Below are 17,316 nucleotides of genomic sequence, written 5' to 3'. Positions count from 1 at the left end.
TACAGCAGAAGAGCTACAAAGGAGCCACCCAAATGTCATTAATCTCTCTGTTCCTGCCTCTCGATAGGTTTCTGGGAATCTGTTGTTTGTCCGTCTGTTTGGTGCTTGATTTGGAATCTCAGTTTTTATTGGCCCATGCTAAAACCAGTTAGTTACTGGAAAGGGCACCAAATAAGATTAGCAAGCCCGCCTTGATTTAACAAACAGGAATGTGTGCAGGGGTTGAGTGGGTGATGTTAGAATCAGGCAGAACACTCCCCAGCCTGTGACCGCTCTAAACCCCAGTGGTTGTCTTGTGGATTAAATGAGAAACTGCGTGTCATTCTGACCTACACAGAGGCAGCATTTGATACCGTTAGCTGTTGTCATTGAATTCACACTGACCCAGAGCCTAGTGGGTGCGCCCCTCTGCAGGAGAGGCCCTGCAGGGTCGGGGAAGGGCTCTCTGTGGGGGTTGGGGGGCAGGCCCGGTGGCAGCTGCACTGTCACAGGCCCTTCCCTCCCACCACCACCCCACCGACCTGGCCCAGACACTTTGGACAAGCTCAGTAAGCCCCTAAACCTCCATCTCTTCCCATCTGAGAAAATACATGTCCTCCAAGGGGTTTGGGGAAGCGAGTGAACGAAATCATCTAAAAATTTCCAACTGCTCCACCATGCTAACAAGAGAGCATCATAATTTGTTATATAAGTAAAATACCTGCGTTTACATTTCTAATTCTGACTTCAGTTAAACTTTTACTGCTGTGATATAGTAGAAAGAACCCCTGAATCTGGGATCTGAAGACCTGAATTTAGGTCCTGGTTCTGGAATGCTGCCATTTATTAGCTATGCAACTGGGTCGCTTCACTTCCCTGGGCCTCAGTTTCCTTATCTAAGAACTCAGCTAACATTATCTGCCCCATAGGTTTTTATACCAAAAGCGTAAGATATTGGGAGGAGGAGGATAAAGCATATTATAAACTGCAAACATTGCCCAAACGTGATTGCTGTTGATAGAGAGAACTTCAATTAGCAACTCCAGAATGGGCTCCCTCTGCTTCCTGAATGGCTGCACCCTCCTATCACCACTGAAAACTATAGTCTGGACTCTTGCCACCTTAAGGAGCTGCCCAGAAGAGTCCGATTTAGTTTGAGTATATCATAGAAATAGTAATTATTTTAAAAGCCACCATCTGTTTAGCACTTAATGTGTGCCTAAAACTGTGCTAAGCACTTTACATACATTATCTCAGTCCTTACAACTCCACAAGGCAGGGATTACTCTTCCCAGCTTGCAGATAGGCTCAAAGACATAATTTTCCAGAAGTCACACAGCTAATAACCTGAGATTTTGGACCAACACCTGGGCCCACACTTGTAACCACGATTATAATATTATCACTGTTCTTTTCTTGTACGTGCCCCCTTGGAAGAAGAATGAAGTCTATTTGAGTTGATGATCCCAAACCCTGCCTCCTAAATCTCCATATGAAACTGCATAGAAGATTTCTAGCATGCAATTTAAATTATGATCTGTTTTCCCACCCTCATTCCTCCAAAATAATCATAGTTATAAAACACTTGATGTTCCTCAACCTTGAGAGTTATAAAAACTCTCAATTATAAATGACAGATGCTGTTTTGAGAATGAAATCTATCTTGGATAGTTTTAGAGTTTTAAAAAATATTTGATGTAAAACATGTCGGGCACATGGGGGGAGGAGAGAGAGAGAGAGTCTTTGAAACTTCCCCTCCACCACCCCTCAAAAGCAGCAGAGAAAAATTTTCCCAGGACCCGAGCTCAAGATATTCCTGATACCAGACGCCTCCACAAGCAAGGCTGCTGTCAGGGAAACAGAGAAGCTGCCGAGAAGCCAGGCCATTTCCACTCCACATTTGGTCTGAGGCCAGAATGTTGTCTTTCGGCTTTCAGCAAAACCTCCCGGGGTGAGGTGGACCCGGCAATGACCATATGTGACCATTATGTCCTACAGGGACAAGAAGAAAAGTAAGGAAGGCGTTGGTAAATGGCCAAGATCGTATTTGCAAGAGCTGGATAGTGCCCTGGGGCTGTGGGCCTTGAACCGAAAGCTCGGTTCCCCATGTTTGGCCACAGTGTGATTATGCTTGCGTTATTCAAAGTGAGTCCCTGGGAATGTGACGATAAGCTTGGTAAGGGCTTCACCCCGAGGAAGCACAAGCGCGTGCATGGCTCACTGGCACAGTGTCCACACAGAGCACTGGAAAGGGAATGTGTGGAAGGAGTAGGGCAGGAGAGACGACTTAACATCTCTTGCTTTGCCCTGCCAGATTTTACGTTTACAGGCTTCTGTAGAAGGCGCTGATTATTGACGTGTGTCCTTGGCTTCCACTAAGCCAGTGGGGGTGAAGGGAGGGGAAAGGGAGACGCCTAAAGTCCCTGAAGGTTCCCAGTCCATTCGGTCAATGACTACTTATTGGGAGTCGAACCAGGTAAGACACACGTGCTGCAGATACAGATGTCCCAGAGCAGGCGTCACTGCTGCCCTCACCGCATCCAGTGAGGGAATCAAAATCAAATAGCCAGAAAGATGTATGAAAAGTGGAAGCTGTGACAAGTGCTAAGAAGGAACAGTCATAGTGCTTTGAGAGCCTATGTCAGGGGACCCTGACCTAGTCAGAGAGGTCAGGAAAAGCTTCCCTGAGACAGCGATGCTTCACCTGAGACCTTAGGGATGTGTAGATGCTAACTAGACAAAGGAATGGGCGTGGGCCGCAGAGCCCTGGCCAAGGGAATGGCAGATGCAAAGGCCCTGTTTGGAGAGAGCCATCTTGGTGGGAGGGTAGGAGATCTGACTAAGTGTCACCAGGAAGGCCCGGCAACCCCTAAGCAGCTTTGCCTCTGGTGTCTAAAACCCCACCTTTATTAAGGCAGCTGTAAGATTGTTTTCCCTCGAAGTGTTCTTTTGTGCTCAGAAGAGTAACCCATTAAAGTCAAGTGAATGGCTTTGTCTGATCAATTTCTCCCTGATAGCAGAGCTCATGGCCACAAATCCCTGAGATTGGTATGGAAATTTGGGTAGGTGGGTTTATTTTCAAAAGAAAAAGAGTAACAAAAATGGGAGCTGGAGGCCTCAAAAACCAAACTTCATATTTTTCTAAATTTAACCCAAGAATAGCGTTGTCAAAATTCATTAAAAGTCTGATTCCCAAAAACATCCTGTAACCTCTTCTTGCCTTTGGAGAGACTAATGAGGGCTCAGGATGATCTAGCCTTTGAGAGAATATGAAAATATGCAATCCAATGAAAAGAGGTAAACATCACATTGTGAGAATGCCAATAATTTTTTTTTCTCCTAACCCAAGTCTCCCATCCTCAATCATCGTCATCAGCTGACAAAATATAGTCATGTACTTCAGAACAATGTTTTGGCCAACAATGAACCACATATACCACAGTGGTCCCATAAGATTATAATACTATATTTTTACTGTACCTTTTCTATGTTTAGATACACAAATATTGGCCATTGTGTCACAATTGCATACAGTGTTCAGTGCAGTGACATGCTGTATAGGTTTGTAGTCTAGGAGCAGTAGGCTAGACCATGTATCTTAGGTGGGTAGTAGGCTGTACCATCTAGGTTTGTGTAGGTAAGCTCTGTGGTGTTCATACAATGGTACATTTCTCAGAACGTATTCTGTCATTAAGCAACACATGCCTATACATTAATTTCAGTATTCTTTTCCTAGAATCTCAGAACATGGCAAATAAACAAGCAGTAAACTATACTAGCTTTTCAGCCAGCTAGGCCTGGGTTCAAATCCTGCGTCTTGAATTCAGCCATGTGACTTTGGGTGGGTCATTTAACTGCCTTAAATCTTATTTTCTCAACTGTAAACTGGGAATCATGATTGTTCCCAATCCACAGAGTTGCTTTGAAGGGGAGATAAAATAATGCATTCAAGAGCATAGAAAGGTGCCAGTCAAATAATCCACCCTTACTTTATGGGAGGAATTGAGAAAGAGGCGCTAGGTGAGGGGAATTGGCAAAGACTGAGAAAGGGTGCATAGTTCCTAAGAGGTAGAAGTGTGTGGGTTCCAGGTGATGAATCACTCACCTGGGCAAAACCACACACACCCCAAGTCTCAAAAGAAATTAGGAAGCCAGAGGGAAACTGGGCCTGGGAATTGCAGACAAAATTGAAAGAGCCCCCCCACCCTCGTGTTCTCTTTAGACATGTGAGACGAGTTCACCTGCAGACAGAAAGGAAAAACAGCAAGGACCACCCAGGTGTGACAGCACGGGTCCCCCCTGAAGAGGCCGATGATGTTGAAATGGAATTGGAGATTGAGACTTTTGACCAGGGTAGGACATCCGCTTGGGGAACTTCCAGGCAGAGTGATGCAGAGGAAGCTGGTAAGAGCTTAAATAAGGGGGAGTAATTTACAGAGCTGGATGAGAAAGAGGCCCCCCCTTCCTCCCCACAGATTGTGAGCTGCAGGCCAAGGGACTGGCTGGCCTCTGTCACTGCAAATGAAATAATTTCCTACTGGAAAGCTCTTTGGCCTTATTGAGCTTGGCCTGGAATACTCAAATTCTCAGGCTTGGCATGGCTTTCTCCAGTAAGAATTTCTTTTTCTGGGAAAAAAAGCAACATAGTAAAAAGATATATATACATAAATATATATATAGTGAAAATGCCAAAGAATGTCCGGAATATGAATCACCCAGGAGAGAATTCCTGAATTTGTCTTTTCCCAAAGCTATTTTTATCAAGGAGAAAGAGATTTCTTTATTGAGCTCCTAGATCTATAATTCCGTAAAGCACTTTCTTAGGAAGCTCATGCCTGTGTTTCATTTTTTAACACGTAGACACTTTGAATACCTGTTTCTGTCTCTGTCAGCCTTCTGCTTTCGTGCCCAGGCAGCTGTGAGAAGAATTCCGACAAGCCCAGGGAATGAAGCTAATAACCCCAGTAAGCTACACCCTGTGCGTTTTGGAGGCTGAGGCATGAAGACTGGAGACCATAAACAGGGTGCAGAAAATGGCTCACAGCGGCCTCCATGTTGCAGCTCCTGTAGTTGTAGAAACGCATCGGGTGGCCCTAAGTGATGCTCCTTTATTTCTCTGGGCCTGGTTTCCTGCCTCCCTGAGCAGACCAAGCAGAGAAGGAACAGAGAGCATCTGCTCAGAGGGTGCTGCTGTCCTCAAGTGCCCAACAGCCCCATAAGGACAACACGGCCAAACCTCCCACTCAACCTTACAGGAAACAGGGCTAGAGATTGGAGGTGGCTACAAGTTTGCCAGGAAAGTGAATCATGCACTTGAGATTTCAGGACCTCTCCATGTACCGCAGATTTAGGACCATTTCATCCATGGAATCAAATAAATGAATTAATGGAAACATAGAAAAAATTACGTTTCAGTGGAAAACTATGCATTGTTTATGACATATCCTTCTGGGTTATGAGATTCTAGCCCTACTTATCGTCTTTGAGCTATTTTGGAAAGCTTTGTAAGTTGTAGGTTACTTAGTAATAGTTTTGTCCTATCTGCTAGTGATACAATTGACTCCTCCACCCTCATTTTTCACCTGATTTGCAATTCATTTCGACCTCCCTTTACTTGGAAAAAAATCCATGCTGTTTTGATTTCTTCTTTGAACCAGTTGTTGCGGGGTGAATTCTGTCCCCACCCCCAAAAAAAGATGTTGAAGATACATCCTAACCCCTAGTATCTGTGAATGTGAGCTTGTTTGGAAATAGTCTTTGTAGATAACCAAGTTAAGACCTTTAGGGTAGGAACTCACAGGATGGGCTGAAAGAGAAGTTTTGACACAAAGAGTAGGATAGAAAGAGGTAAAAAGTTTATTTTACTTTTCCCTAGAGAGAGAGGGAAAGGGCTCAGCATACAAAAGAAAGGAAGAAGTGTCAGCCCAGAGGACAAGCAGCTTGGGCTTTTATTGGGGATTATACAGGGTAAAAAAAAAGTTTATTGTTATAGACTGATAGCAGGAAACAGCTGTGAAACCAGTGTGTTCATTTTTCCTTTTTTTATTCCCCCCTCTCCTAGAGGCTGGCTTATCAGGTTTTCTGGAATGTGGTTCTGGCCGATGCTGAGGAAGGGTCACGCTCCTTCTATCTGCTCAGTTCTTTTCAAGTGCTGTAAAAACAAACCTCTGCAGATGGTTAATCAAACAAGGGGGCAGCTGTGTGCTGTGCATTTACCTCTTTCTTTTCTTTCTGCTAGATAGTTTACTTTTTTCTGTTAAATAGTTTATTAGCAAGGCCATCCTTTCCAGGATGAGGCCACGAGTGTGGGCCCTGGTACAATATGATGGTGTCCTTCGAAGCGGGGAGGGGGTAGCAAAAAATATATATATATGACTGTGTCCTTATTTTAAAAAAAAGTAACTTGGGCACAGAGACAGACATGCACACAAAAGAACACCATGTAAAGAGAAAAGTCAGAGATGAAGGTGACGCATCTGTAGGCAAGGAATGCCAAGGATTGCCAGCAAACCGCCGGAAACTGGGAGAGATGCATGGAACAGATTCTTCCTCATGGCCCCCAGGAGGAACTAACTCTGCAAACAAACACCTTGATTTTGAACTTCTAGCCCCCAGAACTGTGAGAAAACAAATTTCTATTGTTGAAGCCACCCAGTTTATGATACTTTTCTATGGCAGCCCTAGCAAATGAATACACTGGTTATCACATCTGCCTTATTCTTTCTCATCATACGAGTAAAATAAATTCTTTAACACGTGTTCACTTTTATATCTATAGGAGAGTTGTGATTTTACTTCTTTCTGAAAATTATCTTTTCTCAGTTCTGGAGGTTTCACCAAGATGCCCAGTGGATTTGCTGACCAGAGCCAGGTAGGCTTCATCCCCAGAGGAGTATACCACATGGGCAGTTAAGCATAGGTGTATCTTTTCTTGATTCTAAAGGTCAAATAATGCAAAGTAACAACAGAACTTTGCTGACTCTGTTTTTCTAATTTTATTTTTGCCCTTACTAATTTTGTTTTTGATTTGTTTACAGCCAATAAATTATCCGCCATTGAGGATTTACTTCTATGGTCTGACCATCTGATGATCTCTCTAAATGGATTAATGGTGCATAGAGATCTATTCCATTTTGAGTGAAACGCTCCAGAGAATTTGATTTGTTGACCTCTTTCAGTTGGGAATTTGGTTTTAGGGACAGATCATTTAATGATCTCTGCAAATGAATTGAGAGTTTTATATAGATTTATTTCCATTGGGTGAGAGATGACAAGAATCTGATCTGTTAGTCTTTTCTGCTTGTCCATTTTTCTATTTTGAATACAAATCAATTAAGAATTTAAACTGTAAGGGAGGAAAATCTTTTTTCCTCTTTCCTCCTAGGTTCAGTGGCTGGGACACTATGAGTTAAACAATGTGACAAAAAACAGATTAGCAAGAGGGGGAAAAAACAGATTAGATTACGTACATGCACACACGTGTAGCTCAAGGAGGTGGTTAGAATTTGGGGCTTATATACCATCTTAACAAAAGGGATAAAGTGTGGAGAAAGGCTAGACAAAGGAAAGGGGTCTGGGGGTTTCTTGGGGAGAGTAGAGTTAGGAGGGTGATTAGGAAATCTCCGGTAAGTAAGGATTGTTTAGTAAGGTGTGTTATGCAGATAAGAATGGAAGTGTCATGCAGGTAGTAAGAACAGTCTCCAGAGTAGTGCTCTTCCTGATTTGGGAGAGTAGTTCTCTTCCTGATTTGGGAAGGCACCTTCACAAATGGAAACTTATGTTACCTTTACAAAGGCAAATGTATACCCTGCTTTTAGACAGAAGGGGGCAGAGGAAAGGAGCTTTTCCTACATCTGCTGTTTTTCAATCACCTACAGTTCAACATAATCCTTATGCCAAAGTGGTATATTTGGGGGTGGCATGATCTGGTCCCCTTTAGTACCTATGAGAAAAAGAGCAGCTCTTTGACATGAACTGGTGAGTTTTGTAGGCTTATGCTTACTTTGACTCGTGGCTGAAAATCTAGCATTAAAACTATAAGCTATTTTTACAAATTAGATGTAATATTCACTGTCTTCTTTGAAAATAGTGTTAATTGTTCTGCATAATTATTTTGTCTAAAAATTTTTAGAATTGACTTTATTTTCTTCTCTGATATCTACAGAAGCACCCAAATTTTCTCATCAGTTGCATTATCATTGGAATGAATTCTTATCAGAACTTTTGCTTTTGAAAATTGTCAGTAATAAATGAACCACAGCTTTTTGAGTCTTTTGTCAACTACAGTTTTGTTTTTTTTTTATTGTACTCTGATGCTGCTTGTTTCATCTTCAACAAAAAAAGACTGCCTCAGAGGCCCATGGGAAAGGCCTGTGCCAGGCACCTTTAAGTCCCGGCTTCTGATGGCATCACTTGAACAATTTTGAGGCCATCCCATGAACTACATAGGATTTCCAGATCTCTAGTCAAGAAACAAATGAATTCATGAGACTGTAAACCCAAGATCCAGTGGAACTGAATCAAGTGATGAGGAATGATTATAGGGGTTTTTTGGGGTGTGGATGGGGATATTATTGATGTTTTAGTGTTCTATTTTCTGGGTATATAAGGAAGACCTTTCTTTTTCCCTTTAAGTTATCTATAATCCATAACACTTTAGTCAACTCTGTTTTTATAAACTGAAATGAAACATTTGTAAATGATATCATAGTCTCCTTGCCTGACCCCCTCCAGAATTTGGAAACCCTTAATGAATATTCTTATTTTGATATCAATACAGTTATTTGCATAAGTACAATAAGGATATGTCGTCCTTTTTACTGGGACTTAGTTGACAACATTAGTTATGCCATCAAGACCTTGTCTGGAATGTCATACTTGAAGATGATGTTCATTTAATCAGATATCATCACATACTTTAAAGGAACTTGGGTTGACTTTATAGGGTCAAAAATTACAAAACCTTTTGGAAAAACTGGCCTGGAACCCTGTTCACAGGGTCCCCAGCCTTACAGATGAGCAAAGAAAGTCAATTTGTGAGGAAATTTAGGCTGTTTTTGAGGTCTCAAAAAGAGAGGAATTAGTAAGTACTCCAGGCAAAATATGGTAGTGAGTTCTTGGCTCGGTAGCCTAGCCTCACCAGGCTCTTAAAAGTACACCTGAGTGTCTTCTGTGGATTTGTATATATTGTCTATATTTTCCTCTTGATTTTCATCTATTATTTTTTATGCATAGTTATTTTTGATTGACATTTCACACATTGTATGTGCAAAATCGTAGATATATTTTAAGTCTCTGGGTGATGTTATTTTTTTCCAGAAAGCATTTACTTTTGCTTCTGTCTAGCAATTAGATTAGGGACAGATTTATTCCAGGTTAGGCTTTAATTCTTCTGTGGTATAGTAAACTGAATAAATGATTCTCCTAATTCCTGGAAACTAAGAATGTTACCTTATATGCAGGGAAAAAAGGACTTTGTAGCAGCGATTAAATTAAGGATCCAAGAATTTTGAGTTGGAGAGATTATCCTGGATTATCCAAGTGGCCCTACACACTATTGCATGAATCCTTACAAGAGAGAGATAGAGGAAGATTTGACACATACAAACAGGAAAAAGCAATGAGACCACATGTGCAGAGACTGGAGTGACGTGGCCACAGGCCAAAGAATGCTGGAAGGCACCAGAAGCTGGGAGAGGCAAAGAACATATTCTCCTCTGGAGCCTTTGGCAAGAGCTGGGCCCTACTGACATCTGGATTTCCATCCACTATGCTGATTTCGGACTTCTGGCTTCCAGAACACTGAAAAAATATGTTTCTGTTGTTCTAAAACATCAAGTTTGTGGTAATTTGTTACAACAGCCACAGGAAACTGATACACGAGTGCTAGTCTATTTCTTTTTACCCAATAACTACCGTATACACTCTTGGGGCCTCAACAGAAAGCCTGGGTATACAGCAAGGTACCTCCTTCTTGGTGGACTCTGAATTTTAGTTTTTGTTACTCCAGTCCTATATGTTGATCGTAAGCTCTGCTCAGATTCTCTTTGTCACCTCTGAGTAACTGCTTTTGAATTGACTTAATAGAAAAAGTGTCAGAAAAAAAGTTCCTCTGGACTACTCTTCTCTCTGGGCAAGTTCTTTCGGTTTTGGTGGCTTTTCTGGTAGTTTGTTTGCAACATGTGCTTGTCAGCCACAGCTAGTGTCAATTTGTTCTTTGCAGTACTTTGTTGCATTATAATTTATATGTACTAAAATGGAAAAAATAATAAGTGTATGGCTTGATGACTCTTTACATGTGACGATCACCCACATCATGATATAAAATGTTCCCATCACCCCAGAAAGTTTCCTTATACCCTTTTCCTGTCAATATTCTCTTCCCATAAGAGGGAACTTTTAACTTCTATAAGCAGATTAGTTTGGCCTGTCCAACGATCACATAAGTGGAATTATACAGTATGTACTATTTTGTGTATGACTTCTTTTGCTTATCATGATTTTGATGAAATTCATCTATATTGTTGCATGTATCAGTAGTTTACTCTTTTTTTTTTTTTTGAGACAGAATCTCACTCTGTTGCCTGGGCTAGAGTGAGTGCCGTGGCGTCAGCCTAGCTCACAGCAACCTGAACCTCCTGGGCTTAAGCGATCCTACTGCCTCAGCCTCCCGAGTAGCTGGGACTACAGGCATGCGCCACCATGCCCAGCTAATATTTCCTAGCTATTTATTTTAGTTGGCCAGATAATTTCTTTCTATTTTTAGTAGAGACGGGGTCTCGCTCTTGCTCAGGCTGGTCTCGAACTCCTGACCTTGAGCGATCCACCCACCTCAGCCTCCCAGAGTGCTAGGATTACAGGCGTGAGCCACTGCGCCCGGCCAGTAGTTGACTCCTTTTTATTGCTTAGTGAGATCTCGTTGTATGTCTATACCATAGTATGTTTATCTGTTTATTGATAGTAAACATGTAGATTGTTTCCAGCTTTTAGCTATTATAATGAATAAAGCTGCTATGAAAACAAAGTGAAATAAACGTTCAATCTGAGACTCCTTATGCAAACTTACAGCAGAGTATGTTTTAAAAGGCTCTTCTAGCAAATTAACACTCTTAATGCATGTATGTAAATAATTAGGCCAAATACAGTGGAACCAATGTTGTTTGTGATTAAGAATAATCTTCCTTTGAAATTTTTGATCAAAAGTAGGGAAACTGTAGAAAAAATTTGTGTCTCAATGGAGGATTATGCATCATTTATAGCTGCAGCCTCCAACCCCCAGGCCGCAGACCAGTACCGGTCCATGGACTGTTAGGAGCTGAGCCACACAGCGGAAGGTGAGTGAACCTTCACTGGTACTTACAGCCTCTCCCCATTGCTCATATCCACCTCCTATCCTATCAGCAGTGGCAGTAGATTCTTGTAGGAAGGCCGGGCACGGTGGCTCACGCCTATAATCCTAGCACTCTGGGAGGCAGAGGCAGGAGGACAGCTTGAGCTCAGGAGTTCAAGACCAGCTTGAGCAAGAGCAAGACCCCGACTCTACTAAAAATAGAAAAGATTAGCCGAGTGTGGTGGTACACACCTGCAGTCCCAGCTACTCGGGAGGCTGAGGCAGGAGGATCACTTGAGCCCAGGAGTTTGAGGTTGCTGTGAACTAGGCTGACACTACGGCACTCTAGCCCCGGCAACAGAGTCAGACTGTGTCTCAGAAAAAAAAAAGAAAGATTCTCATAGGAGTGTGAACCCTATTGTAAACTGCACATGTGAGGGTTGTACGGTCCTTATGAGAATCTAATGCCTGATGATCTGAGGTGGAGCTGAGGTGGTGATGCTAGCTCTGGGGAGCGGCTGCAAATACAGATTATTGTCAGCAGAGAGGTTTAACTGCATAATAAATGTAATGCACTTGAATCATCCGGAAACCACCCCTGTCCCCCAGTCCATGAGAAAAAATTGTCTTCCATGAAACCAGTCCCTGGTGCCAAAAAGGTTGGGGACCGCTGCCTTAGAGCTGCCCTTCTCCGTGATAAAACTTCAAGCTCCACTACCTCCTACCCAACCATCATCAAAGGCAGCCCACCTCCTGGGAGCACCAGGCATTCCTGGTAGGGCCCAGCCTCTTTTTGTCTCTACTCACTTTACTCCCTACCTGCCACCCCCAGGGCTCTGAGAGCTTTGATGTTCAGTGGCTGCCTGGCAGGGGCAGGAAGATAAAATCCCACTTGTTCTCTCTCTCCACAATAAGACCTTTGGCAATTTAGAGATACACAGAGATAAAAGCCTGGGTTTTTTTTTTTTTTTCCTTTCTTTTCTTTTTTTTAAAAAAACAACAAATGGTGGTTTGTCTTTACCAGCCACTACTTCAGAGCCACATCAGCATCAAAGAGCCTGAAATCAGCAGAAACCCGAGTCAGGGGTTTGGATGTTGAGGAGACAAACAGAAAGTGGAGCGGGGAGGAGGTAGCTGTGTGGAAAGAGCGTCCCACGGGGGACTGCAGAAGTTTGTTTTCCTAGCATTTCCCCTATGCCACTTCAAGCTTGGAAAGCAGATAAAACTGGGACAAGGAGGGACACGGAGAAAGGAAAGCTCAACTTGTCTCACGAATAAATCTTGAGTTGACTTGACGTCTTCTGGGAGGCCTGTGTGTGAGTATTCAGCTGGGACTCACAAGTCCATGCCAGTCTCTGCTCTGAGTCCGTGTGACCGTGTGCCAGTGGAGAGGAAGAGAGAAAAGTCCACTTGCGTAACAATGAGGGTTATTGGTTTTTTGAGTCTATGCCACGTGCTGGGTCCTGTGTTAAGTATCTAACATGGAGCAACCTTGGGGTAGGTAGGAGACTTTTCCCATATTACGTATGTGGAAACTGAACCTTAGAGAGCTAAAAGCAGTTGTCCAAAAGCAGAGGCAGGACTTAAATTCAGATCTGCCCCAAGTGTGCGTTCTTAACCAGATGTTATAAAGCTGCTTCCCACAGGGATTGGGAGTGTAACTTTCAAAAATGCCAAGCAGGATACAATCATAGGGCATCTGTTATAGGTTGAATGTGACTTCAAAAAAGACGTGTTGGGCCTGGTGTGGTAACTCATGCCTGTAATCCTAGCACTTTGGGAGGCCTAGGCAGGAGGATCGCTTGAGTCCAGGAGTTCAAGACCAGCCTGAGCAACATAGCGACAAGACCCCATCTCTACAAAACACAAAAAAATTAGCCAGGAATAGTGGTGTGAGCCTATAGTCCCAGCTACTAGGGAGGCTGAAGCAGGAGAATCACTTGAGCTGGGGAGTTTGAGTTTGCAGTGAGCTATGATCACGCTACTGTACTCTAGGACAGACAACAGAGTGTGAGACTGTTAAAAAAAAAAAAAAAGATATGTTAAAGTTCTCACCCAAAGTACAGTATCTGTGCATGTGAACTTATTTGGAAATAGCGTTTTTACAGACATGATTGAGTAAAAACGACGATTTATTGGGTTAGGGTGAGCCCTCACCCAATGACTGGTGTCCTTATAAGGAGAGATCCTCACAGAGGGAAGATGGCCACGTGAAGATGGAGGAAGAAATTGGAGTTGTGCTGACATAAGTCAAGGAACACCAAGAATTGCCAGCAACCACCAGAAGCCAGGAGGAGGCCAGGAGGGACCCCCCACTAGATTCTTTGAGAGAGCATGTCACACTGACACCTCACTTTTGGCCCTCTAGCCTCCAGAATTGTGAAAGAATACATTCCTATTGTTTTAAGCCACCAACTTCGTGGTATTTTGTTACAGCAGCCCCAGGAAATGAATGTAGCATCTGTCTGTCTGAGTTTGGAGAGTGTGTGTATGTGTGTGTGTGTGTGTGTGTGTGTGTGTGTGTGTGTGTGTGTGTGTGTGGCTGTCGTTGAGGGGAGAGGGGAGGAAGGCAAGACAACTTTCAGGCATATAACATAAAGACTATCTCCAGCATACTGGCCTGGGGAATGGGGCAAAGACGCCCGCCACAAAAGAGAGGCAGAAAAATGGGGGATGAAGGTAGTAAAACAGGAGTTTCACTGAAATAAAGGGACAAGAAGGAAAGAGAAAAGGGCTGGAACCAGGCTTCATGGGTCAGCTTCTTGAACTTGAGGAGAGTCAGAGAAGGTTCCAACATTCCCTGCCAGTGAGAGAAGGGATTGAGAAAGAGTAGGATGCTGCCACGGTCCACCCCGAGGACGACCTTGCCCACGGCCACCCCTGCTTTCTCACACCTCCTCGGGCTCTTATGTCAGACTCTTCTTCAGTTACTGCTCTCAGGGAACATGCACTTAGCACTCGCAGAGTGACTGGTGCTGAAGGGGCAAGGGACGAGGAGTGAGGGAACTAAGAATCCCACGGTTTCCTCAGCAGGGCAGCCTAGAAAGTGTCTCCACAGATGTCCAGCCCCACCACTGCTTGGACAGGACAGCCACCATCTCGCTGAGCCATGGCACTTTCCACACACTTTTATTTGTCTGTTTGTTTGTGTGTTTTTTGAGACAGAGTCTGTCTCTGTTGCCCGGGCTAGAGTGAGTGCCGTGGCGTCAGCCTAGCTCACAGCAACCTCAAACTCCTGGACTCAAGTGATCCTGATGCCTCAGCCTCCCAAGTAGCTGAGACTACAGGCATGCGCCACCATGCTCGGCTAATTTTTTTATTTTTTTTTTTAGTAAAGACAGGGTCTCGCTCTTGCTCAGGCTGGTCTCAAACTCCTGACCTCAAGCAATCCTCCCACCTCGGCCTCCCAGAGGGCTAGGATTACAGGTGTAAGCCACCTCACCCAGCCTGTTCTTGTGTTTTATTTAACAATTTTTGTACACTAGGATTCTGTTTAAGAAGGTTAAGAATACATCTTACATTCATGTGGCCCTCTTAGACTGAAAAATCAATGTTTAGACAGCAAATGTAAAATGTAAAGATTACAATAAAATAAAAACTATTTAGTATACAGCTATAATTTGGTAAGGTTAAGGTAGTGATCTTAAATTAGAATGTTAAAATTCTTGTGGATACAACTCAAAAATATGTGTTTCTGGGGATTTGGATACAACTCAAAAATATGTGTTTCTGGGGATTTTCTCATTAGAAACTGGTAGAATCATTTATAAGCAAAACAAGACAAACAACCTTTCCAGGCATCAACCCTTAAGATAAGATAGAGAGAAAAGTCATTTTAAAACTCTAGGAAGTGTCACACCACAGGACCTTTCTAAAAATGATTACTTAAATACATCAATGACAAATACTTAAAGAAATTAAATTGATCTTAAAGAAATTAAATTAAGTTTAATCATTGGATTTTGTCCCAAATTTTGTGGTATCTGAGAACATTTTGTCTTTGCAAACTTCAAGCAGGGTATTTTTCTGCTCAACCGTAATTGACATTTCTTGCAATTTAAGGCTGCACTGCTGCTCTTTTTAAATAAATTTATTCGTGAGCTAGAAACAGTGCTCCCCTCTTATACAACACCAAAGTCACACAGATGTTAAGATACTTGATAAAGCACCTGGAAAGCCTTTTTTCAGGTATTAAAAAGGGCAATTCTTGGGTTTAATACTTGATCTTTCAGGTTAAGGAACTCTAGTGTCTTGAAAGGGATCCAGTAAATTTTTCTATAAAAGCTTCCTGTACTCAATGGATATTAACTGAATATTTTACTAGAATGCCAAATTTGACCTTTGCTGTGGACTGAATGTTTATGTTCCCACAAAATTCATATGTTGAAATCTTAATCCCAAAGGCGACGGTATTAGGGGTGGGGCGTTTGGAGGTGATTAGGTCATGAGGGTGGAGGCCTCATGAATGGGATTCGTGCCCTCATGAAAGAGGCCCAGGGGAGCTCATTCTCCCCTTCTTCCCCATGTGAGGACACAGGAAGAAAATGCCATCTGTGAGCCAAAAAGTAGGCCCTTGCCAGACACTGAATCTGCCATCGCCTTGATCTTGGACTTCCCAACCTCCAGAACTGTGAGAAATAAATCTCTGTTGTTTGTAATCCACCCAGTTTATGGTACTTAGTTATGGTAGCCCAAATGGACTAAGATGACCTTGATGTTTCAGAATAAGCTAATTAGAACATCCAAAATTTTCAATTCCAGCTTTGGAAAATTCCTGGCTTATTTTCCAAGATCAGGTCTCTCTCTTTTACTTTATGCAGACCTTAGGTAGTTAGTATAAATGTCAAAGCAGATGACTTTAGCAATTTTAGGGACTGTGACTGTTTTTCCAAACCTTGGAAGAATGTTACATCTGTTAAGCAGACTTGGGAATAAAAACTGTAAACTGACCACCTATACATTAAAACTGAACAAATCATGTAATGGACAATCACTTGCTGACAGTTATGATGTAATAGTGCTCCCAGTTGCTGGAGAGAGCAGCCAAAATGAATGATGCTTTTGGTGGTGGCTCCTTGACTGCTCTACCAGTCACTGAAACACAGGCTGCTAGTGTATATGATTATGTTGCAACGAATGTCATTTCCGTCACTGATGGACAGATCTTGGAAACAGAATTGTTCTACAGAGGTATCTGCCCTGCCATTAACATTGGTTCATCTGTGTCCTGTGTCAGATCTGCTGCCCAAATCAGGGCTATGAAGGAGGTGGCAGGTACCATGAAGCTGGAATTGGCTCAGTATTGTTGCTGCTTTTGCCCAGTTTTGTTCTCACCTTGATGCTGCCACTCAACAATGCTTGAGTTGTGGTGTGTGAGTTGACTGAGTTGCTGAAGCAAGGGCAATAGTCTTCCGTGGCTATTGAAAAACAAATGGCTTATACCTACTAAGGTGTAAGAGGGTATCTTGGTAAACTGGAGCCCAGCAAGATCACAAAGTTTGAGAATGCTTTCTCATGTCATGTTATCAGCCAACACCAAGCCCTGTTGGACAATATCAAGGCTGACAGAAAGATCTCAGAAAATTCAGATGCAAAGCTGAAAGGGATTATAACAAAATTCTTGGCTAGATTTGAAGTTTAAACTCCTATGGATTGACATCAAACATCAGTTTGGTTTTGTGATTTTTTTCTCCTGGTAAATCAGTTCCATTTGTAAAAGGGTTTCTCTCATACTCATGATGTACAGAAATCATGTTAAAAATAAAAGTTCCATATGGCATGATGAAAAAAAGATCTAAACAAATGGAGAGATACACTGTGTTCACGGATTGGAAGTTTCAATATGTTAAGATAATCAGTTCTTCCCAAATCGATCTATAAATTCAATGCAGTCCCATTCAAAATCCCAGAAGACTTTTGTAGAAATTGACAAGCTGATTCTAAAATGTATATGAAAAAGCAAAGGAAGTAGGATAGCCAAAACAATTTTGAAAAAGAGGGTTAGAGAC

At 42.5% G+C, this 17,316-nt stretch overlaps 1 pseudogene; it reads left to right on the top strand.

Moving 5' to 3' along the window:
• The first annotated feature begins 1,683 nt into the window (after positions 1 to 1,683).
• LOC123640520 lies at positions 1,684 to 16,949 on the top strand (annotated as a pseudogene).
• The last annotated feature ends 367 nt before the right edge of the window (positions 16,950 to 17,316 follow it).

The sequence above is a fragment of the Lemur catta genome, chromosome 6, assembly GCF_020740605.2.
Source record: "Lemur catta isolate mLemCat1 chromosome 6, mLemCat1.pri, whole genome shotgun sequence".
NCBI lineage: Eukaryota > Metazoa > Chordata > Mammalia > Primates > Lemuridae > Lemur > Lemur catta.
This window is presented reverse-complemented; position numbering and strand designations above follow the sequence as displayed.